Source organism: Galeopterus variegatus, unplaced genomic scaffold (genome assembly GCF_000696425.1).
Source record: "Galeopterus variegatus unplaced genomic scaffold, G_variegatus-3.0.2 Scaffold3219, whole genome shotgun sequence".
NCBI classification, from domain to species: domain Eukaryota; kingdom Metazoa; phylum Chordata; class Mammalia; order Dermoptera; family Cynocephalidae; genus Galeopterus; species Galeopterus variegatus.
In genome coordinates this window covers 64,856-71,588 of record NW_007729330.1, presented here as the reverse complement: position 1 = coordinate 71,588, position 6,733 = coordinate 64,856, and positions in this window count along the sequence as shown.

Here is a 6,733-nt window from a genome sequence, read left to right as displayed (position 1 = left end):
TCAACAATCTCTATGATTTTCCTTTACAAAGGGGCTTCATAACCTTTGGCTACAACATCTGTGAGCTTCCTGAGATTGCAAATAAAAATGTGTAGATGGATTGTTTTGGGGAGAATATCCTTAGCTTTAAAACTCAAAAGAGTTTTGCGTTTTTTTTCTTCAAAATATTTTAACATTGGGCCGTCCCGGTGGTGCACTCGGTAGAGTGCGGCGCTTGGGAGCATGACGGCGCTCCCGCCAAGGGTTCGGATCCCATATAGAGACCAGTCCGCTCATTGGCTGAGTGTGGTGTGGGCGCGACACCAAGGGTTGCAATCCCATTGCCGGTCGTGGTACGGGCGTGACACTGAGGGTTGCGATCCCGTTACCAGTCACGAAAAAAGACAAAAAGGAAAAATATATATATATATTTTAACATTTACTTGTACACATCTGTGGGGTACAGTATGTTGTTTCAATACACACATACACTGCACAATGATTCACTTAGGGTAGATAGTATGGTTTTGTACCCATTAGTTCACCAGTTTTCCTCCTCCCCCCATCTCCCCACCTCTGGTAACTATTATTCTACTCTCTACTTCTATGAGTACCACTTTTTTCTTTTTTTTTTTTTTTAGATTCCACATATGGATGATACCATAAGGTATTTGTCTTTTTGTGACTGACTTACACGATGGTCTCCACTTCTATCCATGTTGCTGAAAATCATTTTTTTAATAGGTGAGTAGTATTCCATTATGTATATATACCACAGTTTTTTTATCCATTCATCCATTGATAGACATTTATGTTAATTCCATCTCTTGGCTATTGTGAACTGTGCTGTGATGAACATGGGGTTGCAGGTGTCATTTTGATATATTGATTTCATTTTCTTTGGGTATATACTTGATAGTGAAAACTCAAGAGTTTAAACACCCATAATGGCCACACCCAATTCACTGCCAAATCCTGTCCATTCAACCTTCCAGATCTCTTTAATACAAACCTGCTTCTTTTTTCCCACTGCCACTGGCTTACATCACACCCGTATCTCTCAAAGTGCTTTGTCTATGAAAGAGACTCTTCCAGGGATCAATAGGGCCAGTCTGTCACTAGTAGGAGGGCAGCTGTAGCTTCACTATACATGGATACTTACGACAGTATCAGATAGGCTGAGAAGATTAGGAAATGGAATTAGTACCAAGTAAGTGGAAAGATGATCTGTGACTAGTGCTGTGGCCAGTGTATACCAGGTGGTGTCTAAGCTATTGAACAGGTTATGTCTGAGACACCACTAGTGTTCTTGGTTTGTAGATCTCAGTGTGCTGAGAAGGGGCTGGCTGTGTTCTTTTGGGGGAAGACCCTCAATACTTCTCTGCCCACATACTTGGAGCAGACCTGCTGCTAATACTGATCTTTCTTGGCTGTGCTTGCACCCAGGCCAGCAGATTGGTTCTCATTTGCACAAGATCTTTCCTGGTATCCTCAGGTCAGATTGGTGATGCAGTTTGGGGGTGCATCCTCCAGGTCTAAGTAGAGTCTGTTTCCTTCCATAGTCTGATGATTCCTCCCAGGGTCTGCCTTTTCAGGTCTGGTAACAGGTGCCTGGAAGTCAGATTTTCAGCTAATCCTTGACCACTGACATAGTCTCAATTAACCACCCTTTAGTAGGGTGTACGTTACTGAAGTCTGAGAGACAGGCCATGAATAATTTAATGTTTTTAAGTTGTCAGAACTTCTCAGGCTATAGCAGTCCTAACTTAGATTCATAAGCTCACTCGTGACAACCTCCATCAGAGACCCTACCTCCTCCACCCAACCCTGAGCAGGCAGGTGACAAGTCATCACTGCTTATATCAGACACTGACACTGAAAAATGCCCCCAGGTTCCTACTAATAAGGCCAATGTGCCTTCTAGAGACTGTTTTAGCCCTGGTACAAACTCTTGTATTGACATTCTGCCATCTTCTCACTTCTACAAAGATTTAAGCTGCCTGGAAAACTTTGACTAATTTGAGCTTCACATATTACACACAGGTATTGATATTCAACTCTGCACCCCACAAATATGTACAATCAATTATATTTCAATTAAAATACATTTTAAAAAGAGAAGACTTTGGTGTTTCACAAGGCAAAGGGACAGTGAGAAGCTCTACCATGTGTCCCTCAAGCAAGGGCTGGTGTCTCTGAGATCAAACCCTTCAGCTGCTTGTAATAAAATCCCCCCCCCCATTTTACACTAGCATTATAGCTAAAAACATTAGGTTTATTTCTCCCTCTCAATGTTTACTAGTCAAGTACAAATTGCTGTCACATCATTATGTCCATGTCTCTACTCATTGGCATAACCAGAATCAAACCTGAGAGAATATTGAGGGTGTGGAGTTGCTCATGTTATTCATCAGTGTGTCTGTCTGAAAAAAAGAAGCTCATTGCTGGGACAAATAATGCTTCGGTCTTTATAAAAAGTATACAAAGTGGCCAGAATTTAGAGAAGACACTCTCCTTGTCCTAACTCTAGTCAGGCTCCTCTATATCCCTCTAGGTCTCAACCTTGCTGTCCATCCTTGTCAGGCATGCGTTGCCCGGTCATACCAAGGATCCACCAGGTCAGTTTAGTGAGAATCCCCCACCCTCAATATCTGATTAAATTCCTCATCCCCCACCATCCCCCAAGTGATGTCTGATCATCCTGGCCTGCCTTCAGCAAGAATCCTGTCAAATCCATTTAGCCACAATTTCCCCTTACCCCTGATGTTTCCTCTTAGTAATGTTCCATCCACACTTCCACACTTTTCTTTGGCTATAAATCCCCACTTGTCCCTGCTGTATTAGCCTGGCTCTATATCGAAGTCTCTTTTCCCCCTATCACAATAGTTTCTGAGTAAAATGTGCTTTCACTGATGTATCCTCTGTTCGATTCCTGTTTTCTTTAACATTGTCAGTAAACAGTTTCCCAGCAGCTCCTGGTCAATGATAAGAACTCACAAAGCTCATAAGCATCCTTGGGAAATGAATGTGAGGCTGCCGATTTCTACACAAAATCTCTTGTGAACTAGAAAATGGTATTTAGCTTAAAAATTGTATCCCATAATTTGACAGGAACATTTATTTTAAAACAAATTTATTTAAAACAAACACACTCATTTAAATCTAGGCTAAATATGACAGATGAAATGGTAATTCGGAATGTCCAAGCTCATCTCAATAATGTAACAAAAACTCTTTTATAGCTGTTGGGAAAATATAGGAAAATGGTCAGGGCCCCTCAGATGTTTAGAATCTTGCCGAGCATTTGTTGTAAATATGCACGTGTGCCCAGGTGTTCCTTGGTTATTGTCTAATGTAATTGTGCATGTGCACCCAGGTGTCCTGGGTTATGACTTAAGTATAAAGGACGAGTGGCTCTGATCCACCGGGCCCCATGGCCCCGGGATGCCCCCAGGTGGGCCACGGGGAGGCGGCTGCTGCTGCTGCTGCTGCTGCTGCTGCTGCTGAGGACTGAGCTCATGTCATCTGCCAATGGCTCCCGGGACCTTTCCCAATTACATAGCTTGTGGACCTGTGTGTGACGCGTCTGGCGACCCAGCCATGGGTTTGAAGGGTCCGAGCCCTAGCCCTGACAATACAAATGGAAACTTAGTATATCTAAAATAATGAAACGTTTTGGCTTTAGTTATGAAACACCTAGCCATACAATTAGCGTAGCTATTGCCTCAACCCGACAGCTGGCGTAGACGTGTAGCTTTACAACAGCATACATTAATATTATACCTTAAAGGTCCTCTTTAAAATTCTACAAAACATAATAAAGGAGGGAGGAAGAAACCGAAAGAGGGAGAAAGAGAGGGAGAGAAAAAAGAAGGGAAGTTGAGAAAGAGAGAGGGAAGGAGACCCAAAGGGAAGGAGATGGAAAAGAAAGGAGGGAGGGATAAAGAGAAAGAGAAAAGACAAAAAAGAGAGGAAGTGAGAAGAAATGCAAGAAAGAAGAAAGGGAGAAAGAAGAGTGGGAAGGGAATGAGGAGGGAGGAGAGGGAGAAAAAATTCACATCTCAAATCATATGTTAATAGTAAACTCAATGCTTTATTAATCATGTAGAAAATTAGATCAATTAACCGTCACTTACAACTTTTCCCTGTGTGATCAAAATACTAAATAATTTTGTTTGCATTAATCACGACCAGTGAAAAGCTACTAAAATTCACTCTTTCTGTAAATTTTTTTAATAAAACTAGGGAAAATGCAGGTTTATTTGCAAAGTTTAAAAACTTTCTAACTAAAGGATTATAATTTGAAATTCACTACATCTGTGATTCTCCTAAAACATAGTTAGGAGATGGGATCTTTGCTGCCTTAATGCTATTTCAGGTGTGCTCTATGATGCACTGATGAGGTTCTTTCCATTTTGAATTCAAATCCTGCACTTCAGAGGGGCACATGGAGTTTTCAATCTGTTTGCTAGTAAATAACATAAATACAATTCATTCACTCAGACTTATTTCTCAGCAACAACAGAAAATGCATCTGGTATGTGCCTTGCCCTTAGTAGTTACTCAGTACTCAGTACATGAAAAAATAATTATTGTCTGTGTTTTGGAATATTCTTCATGAACTATAGATAAGGCAGAAAGTCTAGTGAAAACAAAAATAGAACTAGTAAAAAGTATGTAAAAGAACTAAAAGAACACAAGTTACCACTACTTTCTGTAAATCTTTGTGCATTTGGGGGACATCTGTATTTGTAAGAATTTGGAGAAAAAAATCAAAATGAGACAAAGGTCTTCCAGGTGTTTTTTGAGTGTCACAGGCAGGATTCTCTAAAGATGGAAGTGGGGTTAGTGTGTGAGATGCTTATTAGGGCCAAAACCTATGAAAGGAAGTGAGAAGGAGCAGAATTGTGCAAAAGTCACTCTGGGATGCAGGCTTCTCAAAGATAGGCCACATGCTCTGTCTTCTCAGAAAATAACATATTGGAAATACTTAAGAGACATTGTTTTTAAAAAGTTTAGATTGGCCCTTAAAATGTTCTATCTCATTCAGCTTTCATGAGTCATGTTTATAAAAAGTTTTCAGTTAAAAGGAAACTTTTCACGCTAAGTAAAAATGAACCATGATTATGACAAACACTCTCTGCATGACCAAGCTCTACTCAGGCTTCGGAACCTTCTCCTAGGCCATCTGTGAACTTCCTTGTAAAATACAGTTTCAGCAAGAACTCCCCACCCTCAATATCTGATCAGGTTCCTCATCCTCCACCCTCCCCCAGGTGATGTCTGATCACTCTGGCCTGTTGTCAGCAAGAATCCTGTGAGGTCAGTTTAGCCAGAATCCCCTCTTTACCCCCGGTATTTCCTCTTAGTAATTTTCCATCCACTGACCTGCCACCATGCTCCTTGACTGTAAATTCCCACTTGCCCAGGCTGTATTTGGAGTTGAGCCCAGTCTCCCCTCATCCTCACCCCCCTCCCCACCATTGAAAAATCTCATCGTAGTGATTCCTCTATCACAACAGTCTTGAACACTTTAACTTTTCAAGTGTTATTGAATTATTTTTTTTTCTTTAATGATTGGTAGGGAAATACACGAAAATATTAACATTGGTGGTAGATATTTTTTCTGCTTCTACATACTTTTCTTCATTTACTAAATTGCCTGCAGTGAACTTGTGTAACTCTTAAGAAAGTTACATGTACTTAATAAACCCAACACTGAAAGGTGTGGGACAAGTGTATGTGAGGGAGTTTGCATTAAGAACAAAAAAAATGAAACTAAAAATTAGCAATTGTTTACTCTGGTTGAGTAAAACCATAAATAATTTAGTTTTCTTTTTACTTTTCCAGCTTCCCAATAATGAGAAGCTATGACCTATATCATGAACAAAAAAACATACACACACAAATAGCAAATCTCCCAAACACTTTTTTTTTTTTTTCGTGACTGGTGGTGTGGGGATCCGAACCCTTGACCTTGGTGCTAAACCCTGAGCTGAGAGAAGAAATTAAACAGCAGGAGTTTTGTTTAATTTAAGTTCAATTAAACTTGAACTTGATTCAAGTTGCAGTAGGAGGCAATACAGGTCACAGAGAGGGAGAGTAAATAGCAATATTTGCAAGGTAGAAGAAGGCTCCCGAACAATGACTAGTTAGATATTCTTTCAGGGATTCTCAGGGTTTTTGAAAATAAAAATGCCTTTCCATATTGGAGCACTTGTGTAAAAGACATCAACCTGTGTTTTATCCATGCAGGGGGCTTTCTAGGCACATCATATGAAAATTACAGCAAGTGGCATTGGATTGAGAGTCCTCTTAAAGCTCCCTTCTCCAATGAGTCATTTGGGTGCTCGTCACACGCACAGGCCCTCTACTCACACCATCATCTCCCACCATCAAAAGGGGGTGTATGATGTGTGACTCAAGACCTGCTGGATTCATTCCTCATCTACTGAGAGGTCTCTTAGAAACCACGCCACGCAGGGTGTGAACCACTCAAGTCCAAGCAAAGCCAAGCTGTGGCGTTCTGCCTCACAGACTCAGACTGTTCTTGGTAGTCACAGAATTAGTCAACAGGAACTTGACTGTACTGGGGGAGTTTTCCAGGTCTCGTCTCATCTCTCAATTCCAGAGAGCTCACTTGAGAACTACACTTCACAAGTACTGCTGCCGTAAATCAAAAGAAAAATCATAAATGTTGTAGAAAGTACCAGCCTAATGCCATTTCAAATTGAGAAAATAGTATACCTTTCCA